We start from the raw sequence: 20,522 nt of genomic DNA on the forward strand, positions 1-20,522 counted from the left end.
TGATGTGAGGAGATGGAGTGAGTATTTTGAAGGTTTGTTGAATGTGTTTGATGATAGAGTGGCAAATATAGGGTGTTTTGGTCGAGGTGGTGTGCAAAGTGAGAGGGTTAGGGAAAATGAGTTGGTAAACAGAGAAGAGGTAGTAAAAGCTTTGCGGAAGATGAAAACCGGCAAGGCAGCAGGTTTGGATGGTATTGCAGTGGAATTTATTAAAAAAGGGGGTGACTGTATTGTTGACTGGTTGGTAAGGTTATTTAATGTATGTATGACTCATGGTGAGGTGCCTGAGGATTGGCGGAATGCGTGCATAGTGCCATTGTACAAAGGCAAAGGGGATAAGAGTGAGTGCTCAAATTACAGAGGTATAAGTTTGTTGAGTATTCCTGGCAAATTATATGGGAGGGTATTGATTGAGAGGGTGAAGGCATGTACAGAGCAGGAGATTGGGGAAGAGCAGTGTGGTTTGAGAAGTGGTAGAGGATGTGTGGATCAGGTGTTTGCTTTGAAGAATGTATGTGAGAAATACTTAGAAAAGCAAATGGATTTGTATGTAGCATTTATGGATCTGGAGAAGGCATATGATAGAGTTGATAGAGATGCTCTGTGGAAGGTATTAAGAATATATGGTGTGGGAGGAAAGTTGTTAGAAGTGGTGAAAAGTTTTTATCGAGGATGTAAGGCATGTGTACGTGTAGGAAGAGAGGAAAGTGATTGGTTCTCAGTGAATGTAGGTTTGCGGCAGGGGTGTGTCATGTCTCCATGGTTGTTTAATTTGTTTATGGATGGGGTTGTTAGGGAGGTGAATGCAAGAGTTTTGGAAAGAGGGGCAAGTATGAAGTCTGTTGGGGATGAGAGAGCTTGGGAAGTGAATCAGTTGTTGTTCACTGATGATACAGCGCTGGTGGCTGATTCATGTGAGAAACTGCAGAAGTTGGTGACTGAGTTTGGTAAAGTGTGTGAAAGAAGAAAGTTAAGAGTAAATGTGAATAAGAGCAAGGTTATTAGGTACAGTAGGGTTGAGGGTCAATTCAATTGGGAGGTGAATTTGAATGGAGAAAAACTGGAGGAAGTGAAGTGTTTTAGATATCTGGGAGTGGATCTGGCAGCGGATGGAACCATAGAAGCGGAAATGGATCATAGGGTGGGGGAGGGGGCGAAAATTCTGGGAGCCTTGAAGAATGTGTGGAAGTCGAGAACATTATCTCGGAAAGCAAAAATGGGTATGTATGAAGGAATAGTGGTTCCAACAATGTTGTATGGTTGCGAGGCGTGGACTATGGATAGAGTTGTGCGCAGGAGGATGGATGTGCTGGAAATGAGATATTTGAGGACAATGTGTGGTGTGAGGTGGTTTGATCGAGTAAGTAACGTAAGGGTAAGAGAGATGTGTGGAAATAAAAAGAGCGTGGTTGAGAGAGCAGAAGAGGGTGTTTTGAAATGGTTTGGTCACATGGAGAGAATGAGTGAGGAAAGATTGACCAAGAGGTTATATGTGTCGGAGGTGGAGGGAACGAGGAGAAGAGGGAGACCAAATTGGAGGTGGAAAGATGGAGTGAAAAAGATTTTGTGTGATCGGGGCCTGAACATGCAGGAGGGTGAAAGGAGGGCAAAGAATAGAGTGAATTGGAGCGATGTGGTATACCGGGGTTGACGTGCTGTCAGTGGATTGAATCAAGGCATGTGTATGGGGGTGGGTTGGGCCATTTCTTTCGTCTGTTTCCTTGCGCTACCTCGCAAACGCGGGAGACAGCAACAAAGCAAAAAAAAAAAAAAAAAAAAAATGCTTTGAAGAATGTACGTGAGAAATACTTAGAAAAGCAAATGGATTTGTATGTAGCATTTATGGATCTGGAGAATGTAGTATTGTATGTAGCATTTATGGATCTGGATCTGGTTGACGTGCTGTCAGTGGATTGAATCAGGGCATGTGAAGCGTCTGGGGTAAACCATGGAAAGCTCTGTAGGTATGTATATTTGCGTGTGTGGACGTATGTATATACATGTGTATGGGGGTGGGTTGGGCCATTTCTTTCGTCTGTTTCCTTGCGCTGCCTCGCAAACGCAGGAAACAGCGACAAAGCAAAAAAAAATATATATATATATGTATATGAGTGGATGGGCCATTCTTAGTTTGTTTCCTGGTGCTACCTCACTGACTGCAAGTATGCAGTCTGTTGTGGATGAGAGAGCTTGGGAAGTGAGTCAGTTGTTCGCTGATGATACAGCGCTAGTGGCTGATTCGGGTGAGAAACTGCAGAAGCTGGTGACTGAGTTTGGTAAAATGTGTGAAAGAAGAAAGCTGAGAGTAAATGTGAATATGAGCAAGGTTATTAGGTACAGTAGGGTTGAGGGACAAGTCAGTTGGGAGGTAAGTTTGAATGGAGAAGAAGAACTGGAGAAGCTGAAGTGTTTTAGATATCTGGGAGTGGATTTGGCAGCAGATGGAAGTGGAAGTGAGTCATAGGGTGGGGGAAGGGGCAAAAGTTCTTGGAGCATTGAAAAATGTGTGGAAGGCGAGAACGTTATCTCGGAAAGCAAAAATGTGTATGTTTGAAGGAATAGTAGTTCCAACAATGTTATATGGTTGTGAGGCGTGGTCTGTAGATAGAGGTGTGCAGAGTAGGGTGGAAGTGCTGGAAATGAGATGTTTGAGGACAGTATGTGGTGTGAGATGGTTTGATCGAGTAAGTAATGAAAGGGTAAGAGAGATGTGTGGAGATAAAAAGAGTGTGGTTGAGAGAGCAGAAGAGGGTGTTTTGAAATGGTTTGGTCACATGGAGAGAATGAGTGAGGAAAGATTGACAAAGAGGATATATGTGTCAGAGGTGGAGGAACGAGGAAAAGTAAGAGACCAAATTGGAGGTGGAAAGATGGAGTGAAAAAGATTTTGAGTGATTGGGGCCTGAACATACAGGAGGGTGAAAGGCACGCAAGGAATAGAATGAATTAGAATGATGTGGTAAACCAGGGTCGACGTGCTGTCAATGGATTGAACCATGGCATGTGAAGCATCTGGGGTAAACCATGGAAAGTTTTGTGGGGCCTGGATGTGGAAAGGGAGCTGTGGTTTCAGTGCATTACACATGACGGCTAGAGACAGTGTGAACGAATGTAACCTTTTGTTCTTTCCTAGCGCTCCCTCACAGGGAGAGGGAGGGATGCTATTTCATGTGTGGCAGGGTGGCGACCGGAATGAATAAAGGCAGCAAGTATGAATTATGTGCACGTGTATATATGTAGATGTGTCTTTCTTTCTTTCATACTATTCACCATTTCCTGCATTAGCTAGGTAGCGTTAAGAACAGAGGACTGGACCTTTGAGGGAATATCCTCACCTGGCCCCCTTCTCTGTTCCTTCTTTTGGAAAATAAAAAAAAAAAAAAAGAGAGGGGAGGATTTCCAGCCCCTCGCTCCCTTCCCTTTTAGTCGCCTTCTACGACATGCAGGGAATACGTGGGAAGTATTCTTTCTCCCCTATCCCCAGGGAGGCTGTAGATGTGTGTGTATGTATATATATGTATACATTATAATGTGTAGGTATGTATATGTGCATTTGTGGACATGTATGTATATACATGTTTATGTGGGTGGTTGGGCCATTCTTTCATCTGTTTCCTTGCACTACCTTGCTAACACGGGAGACAGCAACAAAATATAATAAAATGTATGCAAGACGGTGAAAGGCGTGCAAGGAATAGAGTGAATTGGAACGATGTGGTTTACTGGGGTCAACGTGCTGTCAGTGGATTGAACCAGGGCATGTGAAGTGTCTGGGGTAAACCATGGAAAGTTTTGTGGGGCCTAGATGTGGAAAGGGAGCTGTGGTTTTGGTGCATTACACATGACAGCTAGAGCCTGAGTGTTAACAAATGTGGCCTTTGTTGTCTTTTCCTAGTGCTACCTTATGCACTTGCGGGGGGGAGGGGGGGTGCTATTTCATGTGTGGCGGGGTAGCAACGGTAATGGCTGAGGGCAGCAGGTATGAGTATGTACATGTGCATATATGTATTTGTCTGTGTATGTATACATTTGAAATGTATAGGTATGTATATGTGCGTGTGTGGGCGTGTATGTATATACATGTGTATGTGTGTGGGTTGGGCCATTCTTTCGTCTGTTTCCTTGCGCTGTTTGGCTAATGCGGGAGACAGCAACAAAGTATGATAAAGAAAAAGAAAAAAATAATATATATGTCGGTTTGTGGCAGGGATGCGTGATGACACCATGTATGTATAACTTGTTTATGGATGGGGTGATTAGGGAGGTAAATGCAAGAGTTTTGGAGAGAGGGGCAGGGCAGTAGAAGGCAAAGCAGGATGATGATGTTTATAACAATTGGAATAGTCATTTTTCCTTGGAATGGGTTGTACCAGTGCATGTTTCCAAAATTAAAGTAACATTTTGATTTTCAGGAAGACTTAGAATGATGAGCAAGGATAGGCACATGTATAGAGGTACACTTTTTCAAATCATGAGAATTTATACATATTGGTACATATGTCCTGCTTGTATCCAAAGAGAATATTGCTTTATTGACTACACAGAAGTAGACTGCAGGAAGGGTCATAGGATTAATAAGAAGTGTATCATGGAGTTTTGGGAATGCAAGGAAATAAAGAAGATGAGTATATTAGTTCGAGAAACATCTATACACTGGACATTAGTGCAGAGTGAAGAGAAGGCAAGCAATATAAGTTGTTATAGATACTTTTTGCCAAATCCTAGAAAGACTTATTAAAGGTGAAGAGAGGTTGTCGCACATCCTTTGAATAAAGGAGTGCTTCACCTCCGGAATAACTGATTTGCAGTGATTTCAGTCAGAGAATATACTAAAATAAAAGTTAGATAACAAAAAGGTTTCTGAGCCTGATATGCCAAAACCCTCGCCAGAGCGGCTGTAGAAGAGGAGTGATCAAACAATGGATTATATTAAGAGAATCTTGGAGGAAGTGGGGAAAGACATCTTCATTCCTGCAACAATAACTTTTTTATTGTCAGAAGTGACAGAAGCTTTGCCTGAGGAGAGGCAGCAAACTTCTAAGAAATTTCTTGAATTAGTGTTGTCAGTGCTATGTAAGGCCACAGTTGTCATTTGAAGTAGGTTAAATGGGCAAAAGGTAAGATGAATAAAGAGACATTGATGTGTATTATGAGATGAACCAGTTTAGGGAAAATAGCATGATACACATGAGGCAAAAAAAAAGAAAAAAGATAAGTATGTGTGAGTGCTTGTGATTGTCTGGACCATGGGGAGGGTGTAGATAATTTTCTCCAATTCATGACTTCACGCCCCAAAAATCTGTGTAGGTGGACCTCAGTCACTCTTGTTGGTTTATGTTTTATTCTTTTAAGTATAGGTTTTCAAGTTAAGAATGGGATGTCACTGCTTCATGACCAGGAAATTAGATTGTCAGGAAATGCTGTAAAGTTTTTAGAGCAAGGAGAGAAGTAAGTTAGAACTGAAATTACTTTATTTTTATTCTAACACATTGTTGATACTGTTCAGTATGCACATTGCATTGATTTCTAGACATATATGTTCAGGTAAATATGTTTCTGTTATATCTCTTAATGAGAATTGTGGTGTTCTCCATATATTATGCATAGCTTTGACATTGCTAAAGCTTCTTACTGTGGCTTGTAGGAATACTGTAGAATTGTTTACTAAATGTAGCCAAAAAGAGCCAGGTCTAGTATGTGGTATCCTGCATGCTTTTGTGCTTAGCTTCCTGCCTTGCTTTGAAGTTCAGATCTTGCCAGGTTTTTATGTGAAATCTTTAGGTATAGATATTTTTGGATATCAGTCTTCAAACAGATATATTTTTGTAAACCTTATTTATGCAGTAATAGGATTCATGATTCTTAGGACTTTACATATGTAACTTAGTATATGTGGTGTACAGTTGGTATGTAGCATATATAATGCACTTTTGTCGGGTGTAAGTTTACTCATACTTTCATGTATTAGTTATAAACATCTATCAGTAAGATTCGCACATTGGGCTCAGTGATTATGCATAATTTTTTCAGAGAGAATTTATGAATTCCCTTAGACATTATTACAACAGAACCATGTCATGCAGTATATCCTAAGTTAGCACAGCATCAGGCAAGTTGGTGTTCTGTAGTTGTCAGTAACTGTAAATCCATAATTTTGATTATATATGTTTATTTATATTTATTATACTTAATCGCTGTTTCCTGCATCAGCGAGGTTGCACAAGGAAACAGACAAAGAATGGCCCAACCCCTCATTTTCCAAAAGAAGGAACAGAGAAGGGGGCCAGGTGAGGATATTCCCTCAAAGGCCCAGTCCTCTGTTCTTAACGCTACCTCGCTAACACAGGAAATGGCGAATAGTATGAAAGAAAAAAAAGAAATATATATATATATATATATATATATATATATATATATATATATATATATATATATATATATATATATATATGTATATATATATATTTTTTTATTTTTTTTTTTTTGCTTTGTCGCTGTCTCCCGCGTTTGCGAGGTAGCGCAAGGAAACAGACGAAAGAAATGGCCCAACCCACCCCCATACACATGTATATACATACGTCCACACACGCAAATATACATAACCTACACATCTTTCCATGGTTTACCCCAGACGCTTCACATGCCCTAATTCAATCCACTGACAGCACGTCAACCCCGGTATACCACATCGATCCAATTCACTCTATTCCTTGCCCTCCTTTCACCCTCCTGCATGTTCAGGCCCCGATCACACAAAATCTTTTTCACTCCATCTTTCCACCTCCAATTTGGTCTCCCACTTCTCCTCGTTCCCTCCACCTCTGCCACATATATCCTCTTGGTCAATCTTTCCTCACTCATTCTCTCCATGTGCCCAAACCATTTCAAAACACCCTCTTCTGCTCTCTCAACCACGCTCTTTTTATTTCCACACATCTCTCTTACCCTTACGTTACTTACTCGATCAAACCACCTCACACCACACATTGTCCTCAAACATCTCATTTCCAGCACATCCATCCTCCTGCGCACAACTCTATCCATAGCCCACGCCTCGCAACCATACAACATTGTTGGAACCACTATTCCTTCAAACATACCCATTTTTGCTTTCCGAGATAATGTTCTCGACTTCCACACATTCTTCAAGGCTCCCAGGATTTTCGCCCCCTCCCCCACCCTATGATCCACTTCCACTTCCATGGTTCCATCCGCTGCCAGATCCACTCCCATATATCTAAAACACTTTACTTCCTCCAGTTTTTCTCCATTCAAACTTACCTCCCAATTGACTTGACCCTCAACCCTACTGTACCTAATAACCTTGCTCTTATTCACATTTACTCTTAACTTTCTTCTTTCACACACTTTACCAAACTCAGTCACCAGCTTCTGCAGTTTCTCACATGAATCAGCCACCAGCGCTGTATCATCAGCAAACAACAACTGACTCACTTCCCAAGCTCTCTCATCCCCAACAGACTTCATACTTCCCCTCTTTCCAAAACTCTTGCATTCATCTCCCTAACAACCCCATCCATAAACAAATTAAACAACCATGGAGACATGACACACCCCTGCCGCAAACCTACATTCACTGAGAACCAATCACTTTCCTCTCTTCCTACACGTACACATGCCTTACATCCTCGATAAAAACTTTTCACTGCTTCTGACAACTTTCCTCCCACACCATATATTCTTAATACCTTCCACAGAGCATCTCTATCAACTCTATCATATGCCTTCTCCAGATCCATAAATGCTACATACAAATCCATTTGCTTTTCTAAGTATTTCTCACATACATTCTTCAAAGCAAACACCTGATCCACACATCCTCTACCACTTCTGAAACCACACTGCTCTTCCCCAATCTGATGCTCTGTACATGCCTTCACCCTCTCAGTCAATACCCTCCCATATAATTTCCCAGGAATACTCAACAAACTTATACCTCTGTAATTTGAGCACTCACTCTCATCCCCTTTGCCTTTGTACAGTGGCACTATGCACGCATTCTGCCAATCCTCAGGCACCTCACCATGAGTCATACATACATTAAGTAACCTTACGAACCAGTCAATAATACAGTCATCCCCTTTTTTAATAAATTCCACTGCAATACCATCCAAACCTGCTGCCTTGCCGGTTTTCATCTTCCGCAAAGCTTTTACTACCTCTTCTCTGTTTACCAAATAATTTTCCCTAACCCTCTCACTTTGCACACCACCTCGACCAAAACACCCTATATCTCCCACTCTATCATCAAACACATTCAACAAACCTTCAAAATACTCACTCCATCTCCTTCTCACATCATCACTACTTGTTATCACCTCCCCATTAGTGCCCTTCACTGAAGTTCCCATTTGCTCCCTTGTCTTACGCACTTTATTTACCTCCTTCCAGAACATCTTTTTATTCTCCCTAAAATTTAATGATACTCTCTCACCCCAACTCTCATTTACCCTCTTTTTCACCTCTTGCACCTTTCTCTTGACCTCCTGTCTCTTTCTTTTATACATCTCCCACTCAATTGCATTTTTTCCCTGCAAAAATCGTCCAAATGCCTCTCTCTTCTCTTTCACTAATAATCTTACTTCTTCATCCCACCACTCACTACCCTTTCTAATCAACCCACCTCCCACTCTTCTCATGCCACAAGCATCTTTTGCGCAATCCATCACTGATTCCCTAAATACATCCCATTCCTCCCCCACTCCCCTTACTTCCATTGTTCTCACCATGGAGACATATATATATATATATATATATATATATTTTTTTTTTTTTTTTTTTTTTTTATACTTTGTCGCTGTCTCCCGCGTTTGCGAGGTAGCGCAAGGAAACAGACGAAAGAAATGGCCCAACCCCCCCCCATACACATGTACATACATACGTCCACACACGCAAATATACATACCTACACAGCTTTCCATGGTTTACCCCAGACGCTTCACATGCCTTGATTCAATCCACTGACAGCACGTCAACCCCTGTATACCACATCGCTCCAATTCACTCTATTCCTTGCCCTCCTTTCACCCTCCTGCATGTTCAGGCCCCGATCACACAAAATCTTTTTCACTCCATCTTTCCACCTCCAATTTGGTCTCCCTCTTCTCCTCGTTCCCTCCACCTCCGACACATATATCCTCTTGGTCAATCTTTCCTCACTCATCCTCTCCATGTGCCCAAACCACTTCAAAACACCCTCTTCTGCTCTCTCAACCACGCTCTTTGTATTTCCACACATCTCTCTTACCCTTACGTTACTCACTCGATCAAACCACCTCACACCACACATTGTCCTCAAACATCTCATTTCCAGCACATCCATCCTCCTGCGCACAACTCTATCCATAGCCCACGCCTCGCAACCATACAACATTGTTGGAACCACTATTCCTTCAAACATACCCATTTTTGCTTTCCGAGATAATGTTCTCGACTTCCACACATTCTTCAAGGCCCCCAGGATTTTCGCCCCCTCCCCCACCCTATGATCCACTTCCGCTTCCATGGTTCCATCCGCTGCCAGATCCACTTCCAGATATCTAAAACACTTCACTTCCTCCAGTTTTTCTCCATTCAAACTCACCTCCCAATTGACTTGACCCTCAACCCTACTGTACCTAATAACCTTGCTCTTATTCACATTTACTCTTAACTTTCTTCTTCCACACACTTTACCAAACTCAGTCACCAGCTTCTGCAGTTTCTCACATGAATCAGCCACCAGCGCTGTATCATCAGCGAACAACAACTGACTCACTTCCCAAGCTCTCTCATCCCCAACAGACTTCATACTTGCCCCTCTTTCCAGGACTCTTGCATTTACCTCCCTAACAACCCCATCCATAAACAAATTAAACAACCATGGAGACATGACACACCCCTGCCGCAAACCTACATTCACTGAGAACCAATCACTTTCCTCTCTTCCTACACATACACATGCCTTACATCCTCGATAAAAACTTTTCACTGCTTCTAACATCTTGCCCATATACTTCTTAATACCTTCCACAGAGCATCTCTATCAACTCTATCATATGCCTTCTCCAGATCCATAAATGCTACATACAAATCCATTTGCTTTTCTAAGTATTTCTCACATACATTCTTCAAAGCAAACACCTGATCCACACATCCTCTACCACTTCTGAAACCGCACTGCTCTTCCCCAATCTGATGCTCTGTACATGCCTTCACCCTCTCAATCAATACCCTCCCATATAATTTACCAGGAATACTCAACAAACTTATACCTCTGTAATTTGAGCACAAATTAAACAACCATGGAGACATCACACACCCCTGCCGCAAACCTACATTCACTGAGAACCAATCACTTTCCTCTCTTCCTACACGTACACATGCCTTACATCCTCGATAAAAACTTTTCACTGCTTCTAACAACTTTCCTCCCACACCATATATTCTTAATACCTTCCACAGAGCATCTCTATCAACTCTATCATATGCCTTCTCCAGATCCATAAATGCTACATACAAATGCATTTGCTTTTCTAAGTATTTCTCACATACATTCTTCAAAGCAAACACCTGATCCACACATCCTCTACCACTTCTGAAACCACACTGCTCTTCCCCAATCTGATGCTCTGTACATGCCTTCACCCTCTCAATCAATACCCTCCCATATAATTTACCAGGAATACTCAACAAACTTATACCTCTGTAATTTGAGCACTCACTCTTATCCCCTTTGCCTTTGTACAATGGCACTATGCACGCATTCCGCCAATCCTCAGGCACCTCACCATGAGTCATACATACATTAAATAACCTTACCAACCAGTCAACAATACAGTCACCCCCTTTTTTAATAAATTCCACTGCAATACCATCCAAACCTGCTGCCTTGCTGGCTTTCATCTTCCGCAAAGCTTTCACTACCTCTTCTCTGTTTACCAAATCATTTTCCCTAACCCTCTCACTTTGCACACCACCTCGACCAATATATATATTGGTTCTCAGTGAATGTAGGTTTGCGGCAGGGGTGTGTGATGTCTCCATGGTTGTTTAATTTGTTTATGGATGGGGTTGTTAGGGAGGTAAATGCAAGAGTTTTGGAAAGAGGGGCAAGTATGAAGTCTGTTGGGGATGAGAGAGCTTGGGAAGTGAGTCAGTTGTTGTTCGCTGATGATACAGCGCTGGTGGCTGATTCATGTGAGAAACTGCAGAAGCTGGTGACTGAGTTTGGTAAAGTGTGTGAAGAAGAAAGTTAAGAGTAAATGTGAATAAGAGCAAGGTTATTAGGTACAGTAGGGTTGAGGGTCAAGTCAATTGGGAGGTGAGTTTGAATGGCGAAAAACTGGAGGAAGTGAAGTGTTTTAGATATCTGGGAGTGGATCTGTCAGCGGATGGAACCATGGAAGCGGAAGTGGATCATAGGGTGGGGGAGGGGGCGAAAATTCTGGGAGCCTTGAAGAATGTGTGGAAGTCGAGAACATTATCTCGGAAAGCAAAAATGGGTATGTTTGAAGGAATAGTGGTTCCAACAATGTTGTATGGTTGCGAGGCGTGGGCTATGGATAGAGTTGTGCGCAGGAGGATGGATGTGCTGGAAATGAGATGTTTGAGGACAATGTGTGGTGTGAGGTGGTTTGATCGAGTGAGTAACGTAAGGGTAAGAGAGATGTGTGGAAATACAAAGAGCGTGGTTGAGAGAGCAGAAGAGGGTGTTTTGAAGTGGTTTGGGCACATGGAGAGAATGAGTGAGGAAAGATTGACCAAGAGGATATATGTGTCGGAGGTGGAGGGAACGAGGAGAAGAGGGAGACCAAATTGGAGGTGGAAAGATGGAGTGAAAAAGATTTTGTGTGATCGGGGCCTGAACATGCAGGAGGGTGAAAGGAGGGCAAGGAATAGAGTGAATTGGAGCGATGTGGTATACCGGGGTTGACGTGCTGTCAGTGGATTGAATCAAGGCATGTGAAGCGTCTGGGGTAAACCATGGAAAGCTGTGTAGGTATGTATATTTGCGTGTGTGGATGTATGTATATACATGTGTATGGAGGGGGTTGGGCCATTTCTTTCGTCTGTTTCCTTGCGCTACATCGCAAACGCGGGAGACAGCGACAAAGTATAAAAAAAAAAAATATATATATATATATATATATATATATATATATATATATATATATATATATATATATATATATATATATATGTTCAGGTCCTGATCACTCAAAATCTTTTTCACTCCATCCTTCCATCTCCAATTTGGTCTCCCAATTCTCCTAGTTCCCTCCACCTCTGACACATATATCCTCTTTGTCAATCTTTCCTCACTCATTCTCTCCATGTGTCCAAACCATTTCAACACACCCTCTTCTGCTCTCTCAACCACACTCTTTTTATTGCCACACATCTCTCTTGCCCTTTCATTACTTACTCGATCAAACCACCTCACACCACATATTGTCCTCAAACATTTCATTTCCAACACATCCTCGATCCTCTGCACAACCCTATCTATAGCCCATGCTTTGCAACCACATAACATTGTTGGAACCACTATTCCTTCAAACATACCCATTTTTCCTCTCTGAGACAATGTTCTCTCCTTCCACACATTCTTTATCATGCCCAGAACCTTCGCTCCCTCTCCCATCCTGTGACTCACTTCCGCTTCCATGGTTCCATTCTCTGTTAAGTCCATAGGGGACATCACACCCCTGCTGCAGACCGACCTTCACTGGGAACCAATCACTCTCCTCTCTTTCTACTTGTACACATGCCTTACATCCTTGGTAAAAACTTTTCACTGCTTCTAGCACTTACCTCCCACACCATATACTCTTTAAACCTTCCACAAAGCATCTCTATCAACCCTGTCATATGCCTTCTCCAGATCCATAAATGTTACAAATCCATCTGTTTTTTTAAGTATTTCTCATACATCCTTCAAAGCAAACACCTGATCCACATATCCTCTACCACTTCTGAAACCACACTGCTCTTCCCAATCTGATGCTCTGTAAATGCCTTTGCCCTCTCAGTCAATACCCTCTCATATAATTTTCCTGGAATACTCAACAAACTTATGCCTCTGTAGTTTGAACACTCACCATTGTACCCTTTGCCTTTGTACAGTGGCACTATGCTTGCATTCTGCCAATCCTTATGCACTTCACCATGGTCCATACATACATTGAATATCCTTACCAACCTGTCAACAATACAGTCACCTCTGCCACTCTATGATCAAACACATTCAACAAGCCTTCAAAATACTCTTTCCATCTCCTTCCCACTTCATCACTACCTGTTATTACCTCCCCACTAGCCCCCTGGGGATTGGGGAGAAAGAATACTTCCCATGTATTCCCCACGTGCCGTAGACAGCGACTAAAGGGGGTGGGAGTTTGGGGCTGGAAACCCTCCCCTTCTTCTAATTCAATTTCTAAAAAGGGAAACAGAAGAATGAGTCAAGTAGGGAGTGCTCATCCTCCTCCAAGGCTCAGATGTGGGTAAAACTGAAAGTGGATGGAGAGAGATGGGTGATTATTGATGCTTATGCACCTGGTCATGAGAAGAAAGATCATGAGAGGCAAGTGTTTTGGGAGCAGGTGATTGAGTGTGTTAGCAGCTTTGATGCACAAGACCAGGTTCTAGTGACAGGTGATTTATATGTAAAGGTGAGTAATGTGGCGGTTGAGGGTATAATTGGTGAACATGAGGTGTTCAATGTTGTAAATGGAAATGGTGAAGAGCTTGTGGATGTTTGTGTGGAAAAAAGACTGGTGACTTGGAATACCTGGTTTAAAAGGAGAGATATACATGAGTATATGTATGTGAGTAGGAGAGATGGCCAAAGGGCATTATTGGATTATGTGTTAATTGATAGACATGTAAAAGAGAGACTTTTGGGAGTTAATGTGCTGAGAGGAGCAGCTGGAGAGATGTCTGATCACTATCTTGTGGAAGCAAAGGTGAAGATTTGTAGGAGGTTGCAAAAAAGAAGAGAGAATGCTTGGGAGAAGAGACTGGTGAGAGTAAGTGAGCTTGGAGGAAGTACCGGGAGAGATTAAGCGTAGAATGGCAAAAGATGAGAGCAAATGATGCAAGGGGATTGGTTGAGGAATGGCATGTATTTAGGGAAGCATTTGTGGCTTGCACAAAAGATGCATGTGGCACGAGAAAGGTGGGAGGTGGGCAGATTAGAAAGGATAGTGAGTGGTGGGATAAAGAAGTAAAATTATTAGTGAAAGAGAGGCCTTTGGACGATACTTGTAGGGAGATAGTGCAAATGACAGGGAGATGTATAAAAGGAAGCAGCAGGAGGTCACGAGAAAGGTGCAAAGGTTGAAAAAGAGGGCAAATGAGAGTTGGGGTGAGAGAGTCTCAGTAAATTTTAGGGAGAATATTTCCTGTGTGGCGGGGTAGCAACAGGAATGGATGAAGACAAGCAAGTATGACTATGTATATGTGTATGTATGTATATGTCTGTGTTTGTGTATGTATATGATGATATGTATATGTATGTATATTTACTTCCCACGTATTCCCTGCGTGTCGTAGAAGGCGACTAAAAGGGGAGGGAGCGGGGGGCTGGAATTCCTCCCCTCTCAATTTTTTTTAATTTTCCAAAAGAAGGAACAGAGAAGGGGGCCAGGTGAGGATATTCCCTCAATGGCCCAGTCCTCTGTTCTTAACACTACCTCGCTAACACGGGAAATGGCGAATAGTTTGAAAAAAAAAATATACATATATATATATATATATATATATATATATTATCCCTGGGGATAGGGGATTAAGAATTCTTCCCACGTATTCCCTGTGTGTCGTAGAAGGCGACTAAAAGGGAAGGGAGTGGGGGGGTCTGGAAATCCTCCCGTCTCGTTTTTCATTTTCCAAAAGAAGGAACAGAGAAGGGGGCCAAGTGAGGATGTTCCCTCAAAGGCTCAGTCCTCTGTTCTTAACGCTACCTCGCTAATGCGGGAAATAGCGAATAGTAAAAAAGAAAAGAAAAAAATGTGTGTATATATATATATATATATATATATATATATATATATATATATATATATATATATATATATATATATATATAAATGAGTGGGAGATGTATAAAAGAAAGAGACAGGAGGTCGAGAGAAAGGTGCAAGGGGTGAAAAAGAGGGCAAATGAGAGTTGGGGTGAGAGAGTATCATTACATTTTAGGCAGAATAAAAAGATGTTCTGGAAGGAGGTAAATAAAGTGCGTAAGACAAGGGAGCAAATGGGAACTTCAGTGAAGGGGGCAAATGGGGAGGTGATAACAAGTAGTGGTGATGTGAGAAGGAGATGGAGTGAGTATTTTGAATGTTTGTTGAATGTGTTTGATGACAGGTGGCAGATATAGGGTGTTTTGGTAGAAGTGGTGTGCAAAGTGAGAGAGTTAGGGAAAATGATTTGGTAAACAGAGAAGAGGTAGTAAAAGCTTTTCGGAAGATGAAAGCTGGCAAGGCAGCAGGTTTGGATGGTATTGCAGTGGAGTCTATTAAAAAAGGGGGTGACTGTATTGTTGACTGGTTGGTAAGGTTATTTAATGTATGTATGATTCATGGTGAGGTGCCTGAGGATTGGCAGAATGCTAGCATAGTTCCATTGTACAAAGGCAAAGGGGATAAGAGTGAGTGCTCAAATTACAGAGGTATAAGTTTGTTGAGTATTCCTGGTAAATTATATGGGAGGGTATTGATTGAGAGGGTGAAGGCATGTACAGAGCATCAGATTGGGGAAGAGCAGTGTGGTTTCAGAAGTGGTAGAGGATGTGTGGATCAGGTGTTTGCTTTGAAGAATGTATATGAGAAATACTTAGAAAAGCAAATGGATTTGTATGTAGCATTTATGGATCTGGAGAAGGCATATGATAGAGTTGATAGAGATGCTCTGTGGAAGGTACTAAGAATATATGGTGTGGGAGGCAAGTTGTTAGAAGCAGTGAAAAGTTTTTATTTAGGATGTAAGGCATGTGTACGTGTAGGAAGAGAGGAAAGTGATTGGTTCTCAGTGAATGTAGGTTTGCGGCAGGGGTGTGTGATGTCTCCATGGTTGTTTAATTTGTTTATGGATGGGGTTGTTAGGGAGGTGAATGCAAGAGTTTTGGAAAGAGGGGCAAGTATGAAGTCTGTTGTCGATGAGAGAGCTTGGGAAGTGAGTCAGTTGTTGTTCGCTGATGATACAGCGCTGGTGGCTGATTCATGTGAGAAACTGCAGAAGCTGGTGACTGAGTTTGGTAAAGTGTGTGAAAGAAGAAAGTTAAGAGTAAATGTGAATAAGAGCAAGGTTATTAGGTACAGTAGGGTTGAGGATCAAGTCAGTTGTGAGGTAAGTTGGAATGGAGGAAAACTGGAGGAAGTAAAGTGTTTTAGATATCTGGGAGTGGATCTGGCAGCGGATGGAACCATGGAAGCAGAAGTGAATCATAGGGTGGGGGAGGGGGCAAAAATCCTGGGAGCCTTGAAGAATGTGTGGAAGTCGAGAACATTATCTCGGAAAGCAAAAATGGGTATGTATGAAGGAATAGTGGTTCCAACAATGTTGTATGGTTGCGAGGCGTGGGCTATGGATAGAGTTGTGCGCAGGAGGGTGGATGTGCTGGAAATGAGATGTTTGAGGACAATATGTGGTGTGAAGTGGTTTGATCGAGTAAGTAATGTAAGGGTAAGAGAGATGTGTGGAAATAAAAAGAGTGTGGTTGAGAGAGCAGAAGAGGGTGTTTTGAAATGGTTTGGGCACATGGAGAGAATGAGTGAGGAAAGATTGACCAAGAGGATATATGTGTCGGAGGTGGAGGGAACGAGAATTGGGAGACCAAATTGGAGGTGGAAAGATGGGGTGAAAAAGATTTTGAGTGATCGGGGCCTGAACATGCAGGAGGGTGAAAGGCGGGCAAGGTATAGAGTGAATTGGATTGATGTGGTATACCGGGGTCGACGTGCTGTCAATGGATTGAATCAGGGCATGTGAGGTGTCTGGGGTAAACCATGGAAAGTTGTGTGGGGCCTGGATGTGGAAAGGGAGCTGTGGTTTCGGGCATTATTGCATGACAGCTAGAGACTGAGTGTGAACAAATGGGGCCTTTGTTGTCTTTTCCTAGCGCTACCTCACACACATGAGGGGGGAGGGGATGTTATTCCATGTGTGGCAAGGTGGCGATGGGAATGAATAAAGGCAGACAGTGTGAATTGTGTGCATGTGTATATATGTATGTGTCTGTGTGTGTATATATATGTGTACATTGAGATGTATAGGTATGTGTATTTGCATGTGTGGACGTGTATGTATATACATGTGTAAGTGGGTGGGTTGGGCCATTCTTTTGTCTGTTTCCTTGTGCTACCTGGCTAACGCGGGAGACAGCGACAAAGTATGATAGATGAATAAATATATTCGTATATACTGTATGTGATTTTGTTTGTGTATTCATTAAGTATGTGATAAAGACATCTCATAAAAACTTTAAATGAACTATACTTAATGTTGTTTTTATAATTGCATTGTTGTTTTCATGATTTTGTTTCATTATGTATACAGTGTATACTTATTTATAGAATGTATTGATTAATGTGCATAAATGTGTAGATGCAGTAGAGGAATTGCTGTTGCATTTGTTTTCATCTAGCTTTTAAATTGTTTTATCAGTATGGCATCACTTTTTAAATGTATGGGTAGTTATCATTAGTATTTGTAACACTAGTCAAGCTTCTTAATATTCCTCTCTGCTAGTGCCTTTGAATTTTTCCTTCATATTTTTTGGTTGTTTTCTTTGAAGTAATGACATCACTTTTACCTTTTTACTTATTTTCTGTGTGTAATAGTGAGCTAAAGGGACTTGTGCCTTATATGATCTATCATATGTAGATGACCGTGCACATAGCGTACATAATGGAAAGCTTAGATTGCTGAACAGAATGATCACCTTATTTTGACAGCCTCCATACTCCCTCCCCATGATCACTGTAAGTTCTCATCACTTTACCAGCATTACCACTGGAACTAGAACAAGAATATCTAAGTTGGTGAGTATACTATGTTAAAGTTTATAGTGGAATGAATTAGGTACCACAGCAACTAAATATATGGTCACTTATTTTCATAGGGATTTTATGTATTTAATATTCCTCTCTCTATATATATCTCTGATGCTTTTTCCAATTGGATCTTCCTCAAAGGGGTGGCCATGGCAGTAGAGTCACCATAACTAGTGAACTCTAGTGCTGCTTCTTAGCCTTTAGTGCCTCACCCTTAACAGGTCCCTGGCAGAGGGCATCTCTAGCACAGTGTTTGCTAAGGCTCCTACCTAATGTTCCTACTGATTATTTTCTAATGCTCCTAACAACTACTTCTACCTATTATTTCTGTAAAGGAGCCCATTGTTGAATGTACTTGATGCTTTCTTGAAAAGTTATTCTAGGTTAAACTAAATGGAGCTAACTTTATCACAGACTTATTGATATGAAATTGGGATATGATCCTTGGGAATACTTATTTATGTATGTTGTTCTTTATGTTAGTTGACTCATTTGCTGCTGAGCATTGCAACAGCAACAGCTAAATAAGTTATCTTATCTGTGGGGTGCTAATTCTGTGCCTAAGGTACTGGCAGAAAGCAAAATGGTGATTTAGAAAATGGCACTTCATGAATCTAATGCCAGACAATGAGCCAAAAGTTTTTTAGTATATGGGTTGTTAGCCATCAAAATATCAAAGAAACTCGCTGTTAGACCACCCTCACCCTCTGTAAGCCCATCTAAAGCCTGGGTCATAGATTTTAAGAGAATTAATGATATCCTTGATGCAATAGACTTTGATGAACTCAGTGAGCTATAAAGTGATGAAGAAACAGAAAAGTAAAACAAATGACAGTAACAGCTCTCAAACTGATGATCCAGATGCCACACTTAGATGACAGAAATGGACTTGGGAAATCAGCTGGTAGTGGCTGTCCACACAATATTGAATATTGAAGTATATGCATATGTATGTAATGAAAAAAGTGGACCTCAAACTAAGACTTTAAGTACGAAAGTAAATAAACAAAGAAATAGTTCATCATTGCACGTCTTCTCAGAGTTGCCAGGATTTTGTTTTGCGTAAACTTTGCACAAAGAGAAATTGCATATAGTGAACCAATAAACATAGGGAATATGGGATGTGTGCAGCAGCTTTATGGTCACTACTTGCAGCTTCTCTAGTTACCTTCAAGTTATATAGCTTCTGACCGAATTAACTATTAGCTATCCTCTGCTTGCTTGAAATGGCTCTGGCTCAGTTACATTGTCTTCTGTACACACATTCTCACTAATTTTCAGAGCTTTAGACCTGAGCTGAAGATTACTAAGGCTGCTTTTCTACTTTGTCTCATGCTATATGTATAACAAGAGCACTTTTCCATCTTCTCCATAAGTGGATTTCTAACCCATCTGGTTACCTTGGCAGACAGTGGAGTAGACCGGAGCACAGCCCTATGAATTTTCTTAGCAGATTGTAAATTCTCCCAGGTTGTAAGTATGCCCAAACACTGATGCCCCCTCACCAGCACAGTGCATAGAGATTTCTAACTTTGTGTCTTAAATAGAGAGGTTCTCGTCCATTTAACTGCTGGTTCGGGAGTAGGAGATGGTGATGCTGGATGTTTAGTTTGCTGTGATAACAAATGCAAACTCACAGGGTTGCAGGAAAATCACAGTAGTTGTAACCAAATCGCACAAGTAACACAATTCTGCACACATCTGTGGTAAGTGCGAGACTGATAATCTGTTGGAAACATGGTATGTTCCACCCAGGATCCACGCTTACTCCATGGGCCAACTCTCACTGGAGTTTTAGCACACTTTCTACCATACTGACACTCCCTTACCAGTATCAGTGCATTGTAAGATTTGTAGCTTTGTTTCTAAAGTCATAGGGGTTATCTTCCATTTAACTGCTGGTTCTGGGGTAGAAAATGTTGCTGGACATTTTAAGTACAGTAGGTGGCAGGAAAATTACATTAGAAGGTATACCCAAATCACACAAGTAGCACAGATTTGCAAGACTGACCTGCTGACAGGAATGTGGCATGCTCCACCCAGGATCCATGCTTATTCCACCTGCCGACCCTCATGGAAGTTTTAGTGTACTTTCTTCTGTTACACCTGCATAGTAGTGAATTTTCACCACATCAGAGGTACTGGTAGAAGAGGGTTTCTAGCATAGTAGCAAAATGTCATATAGTGATCTTGCATAAAGCGAAGACTGGGCATACAGTATTTAGAAAATGATTTTAGCCTTTTTCTTTATTTTTCGTGGCTGTTCTACTTTTTCTGTATATAGTCACTCATTTTATATGATACAAAAATGTCAGACAGACAAGCAGGATGTAAAAAAGTAAGTAAAAGAAAATGTGGTCTGTAACATCTTTCTCAGAAAGATTTCTACATCATTCAAAAATGCATTAATGTATATTCATGTAAAACAGATATTCAGACAAATTTATTGTGTTGTTGCAAACACTA

General features: G+C 41.4%; 1 protein-coding gene across 3 annotated transcripts in view; it reads left to right on the top strand.

Moving 5' to 3' along the window:
- LOC139749842 (C2 domain-containing protein 5) overlaps positions 1-20,522 on the top strand; it is a 222,235-nt gene that overhangs the window by 38,475 nt on the left and 163,238 nt on the right. The gene's annotated exons all lie outside the window — the stretch shown is intronic.

This window comes from Panulirus ornatus, chromosome 8 (assembly GCF_036320965.1).
Source record: "Panulirus ornatus isolate Po-2019 chromosome 8, ASM3632096v1, whole genome shotgun sequence".
NCBI lineage: Eukaryota > Metazoa > Arthropoda > Malacostraca > Decapoda > Palinuridae > Panulirus > Panulirus ornatus.